General features: G+C 36.3%; 1 protein-coding gene and 1 long non-coding RNA gene across 2 annotated transcripts in view; one reads left to right on the top strand and one right to left on the bottom strand.

Moving 5' to 3' along the window:
- The window catches only part of LOC149925308 (ras-like GTP-binding protein rhoA), a 77,888-nt gene extending 69,493 nt beyond the window's left edge, over positions 1-8,395 (bottom strand). The window contains exon 1 of the mRNA XM_090159644.1: positions 7,915-8,395. The gene's annotated coding sequence lies outside the window, so the exon portion shown is untranslated. The remainder of the gene's footprint in view (positions 1-7,914) is intronic.
- Positions 3,202-18,988, top strand: part of LOC149925307 (uncharacterized) — a 28,656-nt gene continuing 12,869 nt past the window's right edge. The window contains exon 1 of the long non-coding RNA XR_016476820.1: positions 3,202-3,278. This is a non-coding gene — a long non-coding RNA (uncharacterized LOC149925307). The remainder of the gene's footprint in view (positions 3,279-18,988) is intronic.

Below are 18,988 nucleotides of genomic sequence, written 5' to 3'. Positions count from 1 at the left end.
TATTCGATTTCAAAATCAATAAGGATAAGGCTCCAATTCCACCCCCCCCCCCCCCTCGGTATTTATTGGGTCTAAAGAGGGGAAAGCAGCGGAGTGGGGGGGGGCTACAAACTCTCTTCGTCGAAATTTCGAGATTCCCCCCCCCCCCCCGAAAGGATTTGAAGCCCATTTCGTTAGCAACGTGTTGAAAGTCTGTACCATCAAAGAGGCTGTTTTTACTAATTAATTAGGCATTCTATAGGGATTTGGCAGCGTGACGTAGATAATACGTCACCCATAGGCAAGGGTACGGCGTGATGTCACGATTCCAAGTCCTTATAAGGATATGTCCGCGTTGTATGACCTTCTACCCATGGGCAAACTACATCCTACAGGACTGGTAATATAAGCCTATAGAACTTCGCTTCCATACGGTCGCGCTAAAAACCATTTTATAATACGTATGCATTGGTAATGTTAACTCAAATCAAAATTAATGTGAAATTGATTTCATTTAAAAATTTTTTAATTGAAATTGTTTGATTTAAAAAACATTCTACATAAATCGCCGAAATAAATAAAAGTTGTTTTAAATCACCGAGTTTAATTAATCGGTGGATAGTGGCCGTAATAAATCGACCAATAAAACCCTTATTTAGAAAAACTGAATTCATTTATTTAATCGATAGATAATGGGATTAAATTAATCGACCAATAAAAACCCTTATTTAGAATTAACCGAATTTAATTAATTAATCGATGGGAATAGTGACCCTAAATAATAAACCATCAAAAACCCGTTTTAGGAATAACCGAATTCATTTATTTAAATAGTGGCCGCAACTAGAGGATAGGGCCGCCGATCGAACGCCGCCGCCGCCGATTATTTAGATAACGCCGAAACGCCGCCGCCGATAAATTTAATTTCGGCGGCGCCGCCGCCGCCGTCGCCGAAACATTTTTATTTCGCCGCCGAATGTATTTACATTATTATAGTATAATAATTGCGTTTTGAGATCTAAATTCTAAATACGATTTCTAGGTTGGTGGGTGCACCGTACTCGCGTTATAAAATTGGAAAAAATAATAATTTCTAAAAGATCTGGCACCACTGCACCGCGCGCACTAACATTTTCTGCAGCAGACAGCTGGGATTGGAGAGAGAGAAACGGAAACTGCTTTGGAGTTGCCTCGCCTCGTATTTTGCAATAAGTACAGAAACGTATCAGCAGCTGCATTCAGCAATAACTAGTCTATTATATTTTAAAAATTCCTTTGATACAAAGATAAAATAATTTGTGATAATAGACTTAAAAGCGCCTTCCCAATCGACCGCCATTACCTTACAGTCTACGGGGAGGGTGATGAAAAAACTGGTTTTGGGGAGATGAAATTTCAGCGGTAGAGGGCTGGCTCGTTGCTTGTCGGTACGATAATGGCGGCGCCCAGTAAACGTTTCTAAAAAGAGTATATAGGTAATAATACTAGAGAAATACTAGTAAATAAGTACAGTATTGTTATTACCAGCGTAAATGTTTTAGTTTAATAGTATCATATGTAACATAGTTACTCATAAGTGTGCCTCTGTTTAACATCTCTGTATTAAAAGTTTAAATGAGACCTTGTTTCACAGCCACCAAAGAAAATACGGACTAACGTCGCGTAAAACTGGTTTTAACTTCCTTCCCTCCCCGCCAGAACTACTTTTGATGACGATAAAACCGTCATCGACTGGGAAGTGACGTCAATTACGTCATATCCTTGCAACAAGGTCTCATTGTGAAAAAGTTCTTTCTGGCACACTTATGATTAAATAAGTTACATATGATAGTATGTAACCAAAGTTACCTCTTTCTCGTTTTGGAAACAAGTGGTTCCTATTTTAATAAAATACATTCTATTAAACATGTATTTTTTTAAAATGTGTTTAACAGTTCAAGCTCTAGCGGTCTTTTAAAAGGCTGTCGCTATTTCTGAGGGGGGGGCAGTTTTTCCCCTTAGGCGCCGCCGCCGCCGATTTTTTTCAACGCCGCCGATTATTTTCTGCAAATCGGCGCGCCACGCCGCCGCCGAACTAATTATCGTTCCCGCCGCCGCCGTTGAAGATTGGTTCGGCGCTATGCTCTAGCCGCAACTAATCGACCAATAAAAGCCCTTATTTAAAAGTAACCGAATTCATTTATTTAATCGGTAGATAGTAACCGCAATTAATTGCTCAATAAAAACCCTTATTTAGAAATAACCGAATTAATTTAATCAGTAGACAGTGACCGTAATTAATCGACCAATAAAACCCTTATTTAAAAGTAACCGAATTAATTTATTTAATCGATAGTTTAAATTAATCGACGAATAACCCGATTTAGTTAATAGCTTAACATAGTAAGAAACGATTTAATCAACCACCTGTGAAAGAAGCGTACCTATATCCCAACAAACTAGCACCCGCTTCATAAGGATGGTTACCGTGGCAACGATCCCTCGTAAAAAAAATAAATCCGAAAAACGACTACGTAAGAGGCAAACCGAACCGAGACGAGGCGAGTCGTCCGATTTGACTACGAGCTGATTAATATTTGGGAGAGATTGGCCCAAGTAAACGGGCGGGGGGGGGGTGCGTGTGAGCCCAATCCGCAATGCGCGCGGCTTGACAGACCTTCTACGTGGCCCTATGGAAGCTGATAGTATAAATGTATCGGATAATCGTGGTCTGGCGTGCCAAATTCCGAGTCGCGTATCTCACCCACCCGCTCAGCGCGAGCCCAATTGGGAAATGACGTCGCGGATATAAGGGGGAGGGGTAAAGGCTACGAGATTATTGTAACAATGATCTTCATCTGATCTATCATTAGCCTAAAACCCTTCAGCACTGTCTGGCCACAATAGCTATTACCGGAGCGACGTCACCACTATCACGCGCTAGATGGCGCTGTGAAGACGACGGATATTAACGGCGGTGGGCAGTGTTTTATAACCGCGTTGTTTTCAATTGGGGGGGGGGTGGGGTTGCGAAGGGCTCTGTTGTACGCGTGTCTCTACGCGTAATTGCGTTTACAAGTTAAGGCGCTGATTTCGCTGTAACGTAAACGGATGAGTTTGAACTGCGACGCCGCCGGCTTCTCATTGTTTGTTGACGTTTTCGATCGCCGTTTTTAATCACCTTTTCAGGTGCTTTCACTTTTTACCCGTACGTTACGGCTGTTATTTATTCGCAATACTCCACCACATTTGTAGATATTTTTGTACCTACTAACGCCTGTAGATGTGTTCTACCCGCAATGCACGCGCCTATCTAATTGGTAAATATTATTCTTTTTTATTTTTACTAATATCACGAGCTTATATAATATCTGGACGGATATATTCATAATCCCATACTGCTAAATTTTATTTGTTTGTTAAAACATTTACTTTCGCAGGCTCATGTTCGATCTATATTATAAGGAGCGCTTGGTAGGGTGGGCTTCTCGGCTAGTTTATAAATAAGTAAATTTCCCTACGGAATGTAATACATCTGGTAGATATTTTCTAAAACTAAGTAGATTCCCCTACGGAGTGTGATACATAATGTAGTGAATTTCTAAAAACTATTTCAGAGGGAAAATATCGTTTATAAATAAGTAAATGTTCCTACAGAGTTTGATACATCAGGTAGTGAATTTCTAAAAACTATTTCAGTGGGAAAATATGGTTTTTAAATAAGTAAATGTTCCTACAGAGTTTGATACATAAGGTAGTGAATTTCTAAAAACTATTTCAATGGGAAAATGGTTTATAAATAAGTAAATGTTCCTACGGAGTGTGATACATCAGGTAGTGAATTTCTAAAACTATTTCAGTGGGAAAATATGGTTTTTAAATAAGTAAATGTTCCTACGGAGTGTGATACACCACGCAGTGAATTTCTAAAACTATTTCAGTGGGAAAATATGGTTTTTAAATAAGTAAATGTTCCTACAGAGTTTGATACATCAGGTAGTGAATTTCTAAAAACTATTTCAGTGGGAAAATATGGTTTTTAAATAAGTAAATGTTCCTACAGAGTTTGATACATCAGGTAGTGAATTTCTAAAAACTATTTCAATGGGAAAATGGTTTATAAATAAGTAAATGTTCCTACGGAGTGTGATACATCAGGTAGTGAATTTCTAAAAACTATTTCAGTAGGAAAATATGGTTTTTAAATAAGTAAATGTTCCTACGGAGTGTGATACACCACGTAGTGAATTTCTAAAAACTATTTCAGTAGGAAAATATGGTTTTTAAATAAGTAAATGTTCCTACGGAGTGTGATACACCACGTAGTGAATTTCTAAAAACTATTTCAGTAGGAAAATATGGTTTTTAAATAAGTAAATGTTCCTACGGAGTGTGATACACCACGTAGTGAATTTCTAAAAACTATTTCAGTAGGAAAATATGGTTTTTAAATAAGTAAATGTTCCTACGGAGTGTGATACACCACGTAGTGAATTTCTAAAAACTATTTCAGTAGGAAAATATGGTTTTTAAATAAGTAAATGTTCCTACGGAGTGTGATACACCACGTAGTGAATTTCTAAAAACTATTTCAGTAGGAAAATATGGTTTTTAAATAAGTAAATGTTCCTACGGAGTGTGATACACCACGTAGTGAATTTCTAAAAACTATTTCAGTAGGAAAATATGGTTTTTAAATAAGTAAATGTTCCTACGGAGTGTGATACACCACGTAGTGAATTTCTATAAACTATTTCAGTAGGAAAATATGGTTTTTAAATAAGTAAATGTTCCTACGGAGTGTGATACACCACGTAGTGAATTTCTAAAAACTATTTCAGTAGGAAAATATGGTTTTTAAATAAGTAAATGTTCCTACGGAGTGTGATACACCACGTAGTGAATTTCTAAAAACTATTTCAGTAGGAAAATATGGTTTTTAAATAAGTAAATGTTCCTACGGAGTGTGATACACCACGTAGTGAATTTCTAAAAACTATTTCAGTAGGAAAATATGGTTTTTAAATAAGTAAATGTTCCTACGGAGTGTGATACACCACGTAGTGAATTTCTAAAAACTATTTCAGTAGGAAAATATGGTTTTTAAATAAGTAAATGTTCCTACGGAGTGTGATAGACCACGTAGTGAATTTCTAAAAACTATTTCAGTAGAAAAATATGGTTTTTAAATAAGTAAATGTTCCTACGGAGTGTGATACACCACGTAGTGAATTTCTAAAAACTATTTCAGTAGGAAAATATGGTTTTTAAATAAGTAAATGTTCCTACGGAGTGTGATACACCACGTAGTGAATTTCTAAAAACTATTTCAGTAGGAAAATATGGTTTTTAAATAAGTAAATGTTCCTACGGAGTGTGATACACCACGTAGTGAATTTCTAAAAACTATTTCAGTAGGAAAATATGGTTTTTAAATAAGTAAATGTTCCTACGGAGTGTGATACACCACGTAGTGAATTTCTAAAAACTATTTCAGTAGGAAAATATGGTTTTTAAATAAGTAAATGTTCCTACGGAGTGTGATACACCACGTAGTGAATTTCTAAAAACTATTTCAGTAGGAAAATATGGTTTTTAAATAAGTAAATGTTCCTACGGAGTGTGATACACCAAGTAGTGAATTTCTAAAAACTATTTCAGTAGGAAAATATGGTTTTTAAATAAGTAAATGTTCCTACGGAGTGTGATACACCACGTAGTGAATTTCTAAAAACTATTTCAGTAGGAAAATATGGTTTTTAAATAAGTAAATGTTCCTACGGAGTCTGATACATCAGGTAGTGAATTATAAAAACTATTTCAGAGGGAAAATATGGTTTATAACTAACAAGGAGATGACCCGAGGTGTTAATCACCGATTTTGTTCAAAGTCGGGTACTCGGGTATAATGTACACCTCCATGTAACTTGAAAAACCTGCGAAGGAAAAGTTGCGACGGGCTTTCGTTTTGCCATGGCAACTGAAAACGTTTTTGACAACATGATTTGGAATTATTTCCATTGAAAATAACATGGGAATCTGAAGTATTTTAAGGGTCCCCCCAATTGACCAAATTGCATTTAAACTTGATTAAATTTAATTTTTAAAATCAAGTTAAATGTATTTTTAGCGTTTTTGAAATTTTAAATTTTTTTCATTTTTTAAAAGGTTTCACACCCTTAAAATCCTTCAGATTCCCATGTTATTTTCAATGGAAAAATCCCAAATCATGTTGTCAAAAACGTTTTTGGTTGCGATGGCTAAACAAAAGCCCGTCGCAACTTTTCCTTTGCAGGTTTTTAAGGTACATGGAGGTGTACACTATACCCGAGTTTGAACAAAATCGGTGATTATCACCTCGGGTCGTCTCCTTGTAAGTAAGTAAGTACGGAGTGTGATACATCATGTAGTGAACTTCTAAAACTTAGTAAATGTCCCTACAGAGTGTGATACATCGTGTAGTGATTTCCTAAAAGCTAAATGTGCCAACTTAATGTTATACATAATATAGAGCAGGGTTGGCAAAAAATCGGATTTTTTCGGAAAAAATAAAAAAATCCGATTTATACGATAATTATCCGATATTTTCAAGAATAACAAATCGGCGCCTGTTTAACCGCATATAGGTACGAAATTGTCACCTATAAATAAAAATGACACTTTGAACTCTTATCCCTCACTCTGAAATGAGACTAATTACATAGCAAAACACTTAAAATTTGATCAAATTCAATTTGGATAGTTGTAAATATAAATACTGCTGTATATACCTCTTACAACCTGTAAGTATTGCTTTGAAATTAAACTCGTATTGCAAAAAAAGCAGCTCAACATGTGTCGCCAACTTCATTTAATTTAAAAAAAATTAATTTGATAATTATCACGATGTTTCCGTCGGATAATTAGGGAAATATGACTTCGTAGCTTTGAGCATGGCCGCCATTGTGGGGGGAAATATTTTATCAATAGGAAAAAGCACGGGTGACGTAGTGGCACGTCATACTGTAAACTCCCTATTCTCATGATAATTATCCATCGATAATTATCAACCAACCCTGTTATAGAGTTTTCTAAAACAAATTAAATGTATCTACGGAGTGTGATACATCATGTAGTGATTTCCTAAAAACTATTTCAGTGGGAAAATATGGTTTTTAAATAAGTAAATGTCCATACGGAGAGTGATACATCCAGTAGTGAATTTCTAACACTAAGTAAATGTCCCTACGGAGGGTGACACATATGTAGTGAATTTCTAAAACTATTTCAGTGGGAAAAAATGGTTTACAAATAAGAGGGAAATTAGCTCAAATTGAAAAAGTACTGAATTTTTACGTCCTTGACGTTTACTTCTCAAGAGCATTTCAAGATAGCTTCGATATAAACATATATTTTACTAAGATTTTTTCAAACGAAAGACGAGTAGATTTGGGTGAAAATATTTCCCCCTCGTCCCTCGATAATATAAACGATAGCGAGACTTGCCACATATTTGTGAAAATCGAGGTGAAATCAAAACCATTTTTATCACATTCCACATTTTTGACATAGCTGCTATGAAACTTAACACTCACCTTTATACCGAAACGCGAAAGGGCAAGATAATAAAATATTTTCGCCAAATGAAAGTCTTCCTCTACCACAAAAACCAGTTTTATAACTATATTTGGTTCTCGGTACTTCAGCGAACAAATATAAACTTAAATCCCGAAATTCGTCAACGACTATTTTAAATTGAATATTCAGATATTTTAACAGTTAATCATACCCAAAAGATAATGTAGTAAATATCATACATCAATTAAGAGTAATATTAATTTCATTATGTCAGGGAAATAATGCTAAGGATATAATGAGTAAAAAGCTATTAATTTAATTAAACTATTCGCAAATACTGTAAGAAACGAATGTAAATATCCGTAGCAGTGTCCAAATTCAAATAGAAAATCGTCTTACCTGTTGCCTTGTGAATATATTTCCCAAAACGCACAATCTTAATCCGTTATTTTTTTATCTCAGAAAAAGCTGTCTTGTCTTTGAACGGGTTTATTTCATTTCATTAGATTCATTGAGATTCGACGACACTTTAGAATGGAACAGAGAAGAGTAGTTGTTTTTTTCGGAATTAAAACGGGTGAAATTTTCCGTAGCGGAACGTCGGCCGTTGACGCGAAGTACCGAAATTGGAATGGTGTGCGTTGGGCGGGAGGAAGATAACGGGAATGAGACAGCCGCTTGCCCGCCGGGAAGAGAAGATGATGCCAGCCGAGTTCCCCACAACGCGTACAGCCGGGACGACGCGTTTTAACGAACCTGCGCGCCCTCTCGCGTGATACGCCGTGCCTGCCAAGTCTGCCGCTGCTGCGTCGAGTCGCCCTCAACCGCCGAGGAAGCTCGATATCGGTTTTATATCGCGGGCGTTTGGCCCCTCTCAGCCTCCCCCTATCTTCCCGACGTAGGGGGCGAGACCCCACTACGCGGTTTATATTTAATATCCTCCCACAGACTTTACCCTTTCCGCTTACCTTGTTATCGGTGTCGTCCAAGCTTCGGTCACGGTATAGCGCCGAGTATCGCGATTCCAGCGCCACCCCGCGTCTGATATAAAAACTAACGGCAGAAAATCTTCCGTATCGATTCTTGAATGGATGGTACGCTCCTTTTTAGTCAGCCGTCTAACGCCATCTAGCCGTCGCGCCTGACTTATACATGGAGATAAAACGGACGCCAATTCGTTGGTGGCTTTTAACTGTTAATAGAGAGGTTTTGCAAGGCAACAACGTCCGGAGTACCTCGAGTTCGAGAAGGAACATTCTTTGAAATCGCTTTCAGTTCGCCGGCTAACGCACTCAAGTACGTTTGCGATCGAGTTTTAACGAATTGTACATCTTTCGCTAACCCAGGGTACACGAAGAATTAAAAACGTAGTTTGAACTAAACTAGAACAGGCGTTACGTATAGGTATGAGTGTGGTCGATATACAATTATTTGTTTCTTCGTGTACCCAGGTGTACCGCAAATATATCTTTGTATACTCGTACGTATTCATTGAATTGGGAATAGTACCGCCAGAATGACAATTTCAATCTGCCTTCCGCGAAACAAATTTTTCAAAATTGAGAACTCTATCATTTGTCAGTGGCGCCATCCGCTGTTAGCTGCGGGAACTATATACTATACAATATAATAGTACTAATGTACTTTGAAAGTGATAGAGGACGCCACCCGTATAATGATAGAGTGCGCCGACTCAAAATTTCAGAATTTGTTTCGCGAAACCACGACTCCCGAACGCGCTTATGTCATTCTAGCGGTACTATTCCAATTCAATGTACGTATTTCGTCAAATTAATCTTTATTGTACAAGTAACAAGGCCTAGGTTAATTTCAATTCAAACAAGTATTCTGCTAGATAAATAATAAGTTGTAATAACTTTGTGTCCATTTGTTGAGTTGGATAATTGTAATTATCATTATTTTTATTCTAAAACTATATTATGACGTGTCACGTAAGCTCGACAGAAATATGGCGTCGTCTTCAAGTTGTAAAATATTCGACTACGAAGTACAAATGGGCTCAAGTCGATAAAATGTTTTTATTGTATTTCCATTTTATTAATCGTATATTCACAACCGTATATTTCTTAGTATTAGAAATTCTATGGCTAGTGTTCTATAAAAAATACGCGTATTGTAACTTTTCCGCCATATAGTATTGTCCAAACACCTTCCTCCAAATAGAAGTGTGGTGTAGCCTGCTTTTTTTAAAAAATGGAGAAATACCTAGAAAGTTATTGGATAATGTTCGGGGTTTTAGCCGCTTGTTGTACAAAAGACAGAAACTGTGATACGTCATTAATCCTAGGAGGATTCAAGCTAACCTGGAGTGGTCGTAAAAAATTCACAGACATAACAAGTATCGCCATCTATCATAGAACCTTTACACTTTTAATCGGCTTTTCGTCTGCTAGTTTTTCTATTCGCGTATTTCTAGTCTCGTGTTTTTAGTAGGAATAGACAATGAATTTTCATATTCGAAAACTAGCAGACGAATTTTTTAAAAACATGTAGAAAAGGTGGCGCTAAACGCTTATGTCCGCGATTCTGGCTCGCGCTGCGTTGCCGAAGAGAGAGAGAGGAGCTCGTAGTGGGGGAATACAATTTTCTATTCCAGGGTACCGAGTTTTCATATTCCTAGATTAATCTCCTTAAAGCTGTTATTTAAATTATGGAAGTTCTTTACTTCTGCCCTAATAATATTATGATATGTAGTAGGATCTACGAAGACAAAAAGTTTTGTCTGGACAATACTACACTCCAATTTTAAACTGATTTTTATTGACTAGTGTTTTCCTTACTCCCCGCATTCCAGCTAATCACGGTGGAAATTGTAAAATGGTATATACAGGGACAGTTACGAACGAGCAAATCTACCAACAAACTTTCTAAATGACATACAGAGTTGCTATATTCACTTACAATTAATAGTAGTATTGTCCAGGCATAATTTGCGAAGTCGTGTCGCCTACTATTCCCAATAATATCTTGGGGGCAGAAATAAAGAATGCTTTAGTCCCATTCGACCGAAATACCATTCGACCGAAGGCGGTTTTTGAGGTGTCCCATTCGACCGAATTCCGCCGAAACGTGCGGTTTTTATATAAATATAAATAAATTGGCTTTTGGATTGAGCATGAATTATATTTTTATCTTCACCTAGTCAAGAAAAGTAACTGAACAAAAACTGAAATAGTAAACTTAACCAACTCTAACCTAACCTAACCTAACCTAACCTAACCTAACCTAAACATGGATCTTAGATAGTACATACCTTATAAATAAAATACCAAATCACCCCGCCAATTGGGCTACATTTTAAAATTCTTTCGGTCGAATGGAGATAAACGTAAGAATATCCAAAATTATATTGACCGTTCATTTATATTTAATTAAAATTTTCAGGACACTTACACCAGAGCCCAAAATTTAACGCTATTACCCTGCAAAAAACTAAGTACGATAACACCGTCCTCTGCTGCCATGTTATACTTCTCATCTGGACAATGCAAAAGTTGGATATTTTGTCCTCACTCTGAAGATTTAATGGCAGTTAATAATATATAGACTTCATATTAGCTACCTGTATGGAAATGTAGGACCTTCATTAATTCCCTGAGTTTGAGAAGTATAAATCATGTGGCCAGTATTTAAAGCCAGTGGCGGCTCTATAAAAAAAGTAAAAAACCTTTTACAAAAATGCTTATAGGTGGCAGCACCTTCCGGGGACTTAAACGAAAGGCGAGTTGTCTGCCATCTATTGACTTCCCGAAACCACTTGTTTAATAATCACGTGATTCCGAAAAGCAAATTAACGCTCGAATCAACGCGAGATTTAGATGCTTACTCAACGAGCGAATTCAACTAGACTGGAGGCGCCACTTGCTTTCTTATTTTGACAGTTTTTAGTTACTTTTACGTCGCTATTTCATTTCTAAATTCCTCCACGTTTTTTTTCTGCACTAATTGGTCTCATAATTATTTACTGCTATCCCTATAGACGCTTTAATAAAACCCATCCAGCATTTCGCTACGAAGTAGTAATACATAGAGCTTGGACATGTAAGCTACTCTTTATATGGTCCTTGTACTGGCTCTTTTGAAAAGTGTTAAACGACGCTATGCTAGGCCTATAACGAAGATTTTTGTGTCGACACGAAAATATTGTGCTAGGCAACACGCGACCTTAATACCCTGTTTGATTGACTCAACAGCGTAATTTTAACTGCAAATATGTTATGCCTTAGGTCAAACGTTGATGGTCTTTCTAATTGGTGGAGCTTAAAATTCATTTTGCGCGTGAAAATACTTCGCCATGTTAGGGTATAAAATCAGGTAAATATGCCCGCTATACCTCACAACCTTGGAGGAATAAAACAAGTATAATTGTTTTATTCCTCCAAGTCACAACGTGCAAAAACGTAATTTTGAAATAGGTCAATAGCTGCTCTTTCTATAAATAATATATACGCATACATGTATAAAAAGTGTTATTTTTTGGAGCGCGCGCTTCCTAATATTTCCGTGTAGAGGGTCTCGTGCGTTTTCGCGCTAGCTCAACAAAAACAAAAATATGCGCGTGCTCTCTAACTTTAAATGCACGATGAATCTAATGTAATCACTTGACCTCTCGTATTTTATATAAAGAGCTATTGACGGATTTTGAAATTACGTTTTAGCGCGCGACACTACAGGTACATGTCTTGGGCACACAGCCTTCTTTGCGTGCTTTTTGACCATAACAAGTAAAGGTATTTTCACGCGCAAAATGAATTTTAAAAGCCATCAATTGTATAAATAGGGAAGCAATTATATTTTCAGTATGCTTCAATCTTTCGTCTCCAATATGCCAACTGCATCTTTACATTTTAGCCTAATCATAAGCCTGTCATAAGGTCCCCATAAGTAAAGGTCTAGCATAGAGCACCACGTTAACGGCATTGTTCATACGAGAAAAAAATTAACGTACGGCGATAGGGCAGTAGCGACATCTTCTTTTTCAAAATTTCGGCATTTAAAATATTATCTTACTTGGTAGAGCAGCCACGCTCGAGTTGATAAATGCCACACAAAACGCGTCTAAATCTCACATTTGAAAAATAAATACCTTATGGACCACAATTCTTATTTCTAATCACCAGTTTTAGGTTCTGATGGCAAAGATAGGTGTTAATTTTAAGTTTTAAAGCGATACATTTTCGAATAAGCCTTGGTTACGGTGCTAAGGGCTCGCGGCGGAGATTTATCCCGCCTGGTTCTAAGTTTAAAAACGTTCGCGCACGGCTTGTGCGCATTCATAATGCATTTCGTGAATTTTATTTCAGAAATGCATAGTTGAGATTTTGAATACCTACCTCTTAATAATTAATCCTACCAAAAGGGGCCAAAAATTTAAAATAACCGAAAACTTTGAAATGTTTTGAAATTCTACAGAAAATTGTCACATAAATTAAAATTTCCTGAGTTTCCAAAAAAATGAAAAGTTATACTTGGACCACCTGAACTAAAATTCATATCGACGACATTAAACCAACACCAGAGAATTCTTTGAAATTTTCCTTTCTATAAAGTAACATTGGCCTTCTGGTTTTGATGTTGCTGCTGCGTCACGCGTGACGTATCGATGACGTTTTACTACAAAAAGCCCTGGACATAAGAGTAAATTCGACGAGGCAGCCGTTTTTTAAGCATAAACTGAACTGAACTTCTACGTATATCGTAAGGAATGAGCTACATTAAAACAAATTCAGCAAGCTTAGTTTATTTTATAGAAAGGCCTTTTTCCAAATAATTTTTTTTTTAACGGTTTCTGAAAATTTTACGCCGCACTATTATCGTTTTTACCATATTGTTTTGAGTTTCTTCGAACAGTTTTGCGAACAGCTTTGTTGGGCTGTACGTACAGAAACGAAATTTCGGGGGGTCGGGGGTTACTGTTGGTTAAAAGGGTCTTTTGGCGTCACCTTACGTGGAACGATGGAATTATTATGGATCCCTGAACGAAAGGAACGGGGAAATCGGGGTTGGGATCCGCTATTTAACGACGTTTGTACGATCCCCATTGCGTATCTTATAGAAAAAAAAAACACTACTGATGTAGTAAGATATTAGGTAAGGCAGGCGTTCAACTAGGACCTTTCGCGTAAGAACCCCCTACGCTTTTGCCTGTATAATCTGTGGTGATGATCACGTGCAATTATTTTCATTTTCATTTTAAAAGAGTTTCGACTGCATCTATTAGCAACAAACAGCACCCAACACAAGGAGTACGCAACCCGTCAAAAGTCGTGCATTTTCTTGTGTACATTTTTATTGGTTAGACGCTTTAGGGAAAAATTCGGTAATTTCCCCCCCCCCCCGCCCGTAAAACATTCAGCGTAAGGGCTCGTCCAATGAAATTTGTACACAACATTGCGTTAGTGTGTTTAAAGGCTAGCTGCGTTCTCCTTGTGTTTGTTTTTCCTAGGTCTGCATGAGCAAGGCCTAGCTCTTCTTCATAGAGTTTCATTTTCAAAATGGTTAAATTTCCTTGAATTATTTAATCATTTTAAGTAATTTAAAGAAACATTTTTATCACATATTGGAATTTTGTTGTAAGACCTGTATTCTTTACAGTTCTTTTTCCTACGTTTTCAAAACCAAATAGTACCTCAGTTTATCACATCTGCTTTCTAAAACATGTGCTCATAAGACTAATATTTAAGTCCCTCGAGACTGTCACGTCTTTGGTAAACTTTCACTAGTCTTTGGTTCGCCCCAGTATTTTGATATACGTGGCGCCATCTCGCGCTTAGACTTTACACGGCTTTAGATTCGCACGAGAAATGTCCTTGTGTAGCACCTTCCAAATTCTACACTAAACATTGAGCGAATACCACCTATTCGAATCGAATATCCAATATTTATTTTCTATCCACGTCAAATACCAAATCGAATATTTCGAATATTTAAACATCGAATAGATTGATCGAATATTTAAATCATCGAATAGATTGACCGAACATTTAAATCATCGAATAGATTGATCGAACATTTAAATCATCGAATAGATTCATCGAATATTTAAATCATCGCATAGATTGATCGAATATTTTTCAATGAACAAACAAGACCCATTAAGCTTTAGCTGATGAAATAAAAATAGTATTTCGAATACCAAATAAAATTTTTGAGGTATTTGGTTTTACAGGTCCCTCCTATTTTACAGGTCTAGTTTTTATTTTACTTAGGTAGCTGTTTTAGCTCAGTAATTTAGCCGATAAGAGATCAAACAGCTCATTAAGAGTCACTATCCAGCCATCAGGTTCTTGATTTACGGCCCTGAAACTCACCGATCAAGAAAACCACCGCTGTTATTCGTCCAGTTTTGGACAAAAAATTTAAAAACCTAATATTTTCGAATTTCCGACTATTCGATCAGGAAAATGAATATTCTTGAACATTTTCAAGGTCTATTCAATTCGACTTGATTAATATTCGATTGAATTATTTGGTGTAACCAAATATCACGCACATTCCTACTGAACATATACAGTAGTAGGATAGTAGGGAATATACTGCACTAAGCATATACTACTTACTATCTTACTACATAAACAATAAATTGTTTATGTAGTAAGATAGTAAGTAAAATACTACACTAAACGTATACAAAATACTTAATAGCTAATTTAGTAAGATAGTTGGTAAAATATTATATTAATAATTTACCAAATATATTATATAGTAAGATAGTAGGTAAAAGACTATATTAATCATCTACCAAATACATTATACAGTAAGATAGTAGGCAAAATACTATATTAATCATTTACCAAATACATTATATAGTAAAGTAGTAGGTAAATACTATATTAATAATTTACCAAATTCATTATATAGTAAGATAGCAGGTTAAGTACTACATTAATCACATACCAAATACGTTATATAGTAGGTAAAATACTATATTAATAATTTATCAAAAACATTATATAGTAAGATAGTAGGCAAAATACTATATTAATAATTTACCAAAAACATTATATAGTAATATAGTAGGCAAAATACTATATTAATAATTTACCAAATTCATTATATAATACGATAGCAGGTAAAGTACTACATTAATCATATACCAAATACATTATATAGTAGGTAAAATACTATAATAATAATTTACCAAAAACATTATATAGTAAGATAGTAGGTAAAATACTATAATAATAATTTACCAAAAACATTATATAGTAAGATAGTAGGTAAAATATTATATTAATCATTTACCAAATACAAGATAGTAGGTAAAATACTATATTAATCATTTACCAAATACAAGATAGTAGGTAAAGACTATATTAATAATTTACCAAATACAAGATAGTAGGTAAAATACTATATTAATCATTTACCAAATACAAGATAGTAGGTAAAGACTATATTAATAATTTACCAAATACAAGATAGTAGGTAAAATACTATATTAATCATTTACCAAAAACCAGATAGTAGGTAAAATACTATAATAATCATTTACCAAATACAAGATAGTAGGTAAAATACTATAATAATAATTTACCAAAAACATTATATAGTAAGATAGTAGGTAAAATACTATATTAATCATTTACCAAATACAAGATAGTAGGTAAAATACTATATTAATCATTTACCAAATACAAGATAGTAGGTAAAATACTATATTAATCATTTACCAAATACAAGATAGTAGGTAAAATACTATATTAATCATTTACCAAAAACCAGATAGTAGGTAAAATACTATAATAATCATTTACCAAATACAAGATAGTAGGTAAAATACTATATTAATCATTTACCAAATACAATATAGTAGGTAAAATACTATATTAATCATTTAACAAATACAATATAGTAGGTAAAATACTATATTAATCATATACCGAATACTTTATATGTAATGTAGTAAAATAGTATGTAAAATATTACACTGAACTTATATGCAATTATTTATAAAGCTATTGTAGTAGGATATTATGAGGGAAAAATGTAGTAGGATAGTAGGTAAGCCACTACAATAGTGTATAAATTCTACAAAGTGTTAAGTTATTCGTCAATAATAAAAGCCGTGTAGGAAAGATCGTGGAAAGATGGAAAATAAGAAAAAATATCGTTCGTTTCACTCTTGTGAAAACGAGAGAATAGAGCTAAGGAATTCCAAGCACGCGATTGTCCTTTTAGGAGGGTGTTAAGCCCCCCTATTTCAGGACGGCGTCGATCTATTCTCTCCTTTTAGTAGAGTCCATGACATTTTTTCGTTGCATTTTACGAGAGCTCCTTCGCGAAACTGCGGCGGAATATCTGGTATATTTCCAACGAATGGCCACCATCGAAGGGAACTTAGGATTATTGGCAAAGAGGTCGGGCGTACGTCGCAACTCCTCGGGGCCAAATAATTTTAAACGAACGTCTAGAAGACTGTTTAAGACTGACATTACCCATTGTAGACGATTCATCCCGTGTTCCTGCAATCGTTCAACGGGCTCTTTTGAGTATAATGAAATTTTAGAGCTCTTTCTACCTTTCGAGTATAAAGATATTTTAAATGTGACGTGGTGAGTGCGAAACCTTAATCGTGATAAAGTGAAATATCTATTTTAAAGAATTTTTTAGAACTACGCAAAATTAACGAAAATTTAAAAACCAATTATAATAATCAGCTAGGCTAATACCCAAGGCACCACCTAAGTCATCAAGCGACTTTTAAAACCATTAATTAAGGCTGGTGGCCGGGTTACAATGCGTTGGAGGGTGGTGGCAACCCCCTGAATGCCAACAGCTCCCTACACCAAGGATTCTATATTTTAAGATAGAATCCTTGCCTACACTCACTATTACCAAGAATGTATTGAAGGTACTAAGAATATTGGACTACAGGATTCTGTTTCCCATCCTCGCAGCCTTTGTAGCTTAAATTCGTCTGCTTTCCCATTCAAGTTTGCTATATGGTATGACTTTGAATGCCCCTTAAATGCAGACGAACTTTCTCCACAAAAGCTGTGAGGATGGTACCAAGGGTTAATGCTATGCTGAAATATTCTTAGTAACTTCAATACATTCTGGCTTTTACCGTTAACCTCAACAGGTTTTCATGGAAAGGGGAAACTGAAGAGCTGGTAGGAAAACCCTTAAACCAGCGGGGAGAAAACTTGCAAACTCAACGCGGAAGCAGTGACTCCGAGTGTTCACCCAGTGCCACAAGCTGGGATAGAACCCGGCTCCTCTGGCTGCGAGGCGAAAGTGCAAACCACTCCGCCACTTTACCCAAACTGATTTCCAAACTGAAATAAGAACCTAGAAATAAGGCAGAACTTTCCACAAAAATAGGCCCTGACAAAATAATATATCAGCAAAGTATTTATTCCTACTTCAACCTAGGAGCAACAAACACAGCACCCAACACAAGGAGTACGCAACCCGTCAAAAGTCGTGCATTTTCTTGCGTACATTTTTCATTGGTTAGACGCTTTAGCGCCTGCTGCCGTTGGAAGGGGAAAATTCGGAAATTGTCTTCCCCTTTCCGTAAAACGTGCAGCGTAAAGGATCGTCCAATGAAATTTGTACGCAACACTGCATTAGCGTGTTTAAAGGCTAGCCACGGACTGTAAATTTTAGAGGACGAGTAAAGCGTTGCCTTCCCCTGTAGAATTTTGGTTTCCCCGTGCATCAATCACTTCGAAATAGAGAGAGAGAGTCCGTCAAGGTCATTTGTACCAGGCATAGAGCTAGTTCCCCCCCCCCCCTCACGCATGTTATCTGGAAATCTGGCCGACCGAAATACAAGCGCTTTAGTTTATGACCTTGAGCGACTTCCGTCAGCCTGATCGGTGAACGGGGCGTAAAATAACTCGGGAATACCGGTCCTCTAAAATTTACAGTCCGTGGGCTAGCTGCGTTCTCCTTGTGTTTTTTGCTCCTAGGTTCAACGTCACCGGCGTGTACTACAATCGCGTCAGAATCCGTCAGTTTTACGGAAGCAATCATATTAGATTTTTTAAGCTTACTGAAATATACTGCCTAGTAACCAACAACCACGAGATCAAAAGTCTATACTTAATGTCAGGAATGATTATCTTGCCGTATCGCGTATTTTAAGATCACTCTGACGGCTTTGGCCCCGCCTACGAGATAAAATTACCCTTTGCCCGCGCTCGACTCTCACGTTGTTGTTTGCGAAGTTAACATAGTGACGTCAAAAAAACCGTCAGCCACATCGAGACGATAATCTGCCGCGATAAGGATTCCAAGTAAAGGTATGTAATCCTGTCAATGTACAACAAGACGTACGATGGTCAGAATACACACAATCCTTCTAATGTGATAAGTTTGTTTGAGCTATTCACAGCAACCTGCAACACCGGTATCACAACCAATATATATCCACGGTCACACATAATTGTATTTACACTTATTTGTTACTTCTAGTCATACTTTGAAAGCATCGAAATTTCCT

Source organism: Leiobunum rupestre, chromosome 10 (assembly GCF_980474605.1).
Source record: "Leiobunum rupestre chromosome 10, qqLeiRupe1.1.hap1, whole genome shotgun sequence".
NCBI classification, from domain to species: Eukaryota; Metazoa; Arthropoda; class Arachnida; order Opiliones; family Sclerosomatidae; genus Leiobunum; species Leiobunum rupestre.
This window is presented reverse-complemented; position numbering and strand designations above follow the sequence as displayed.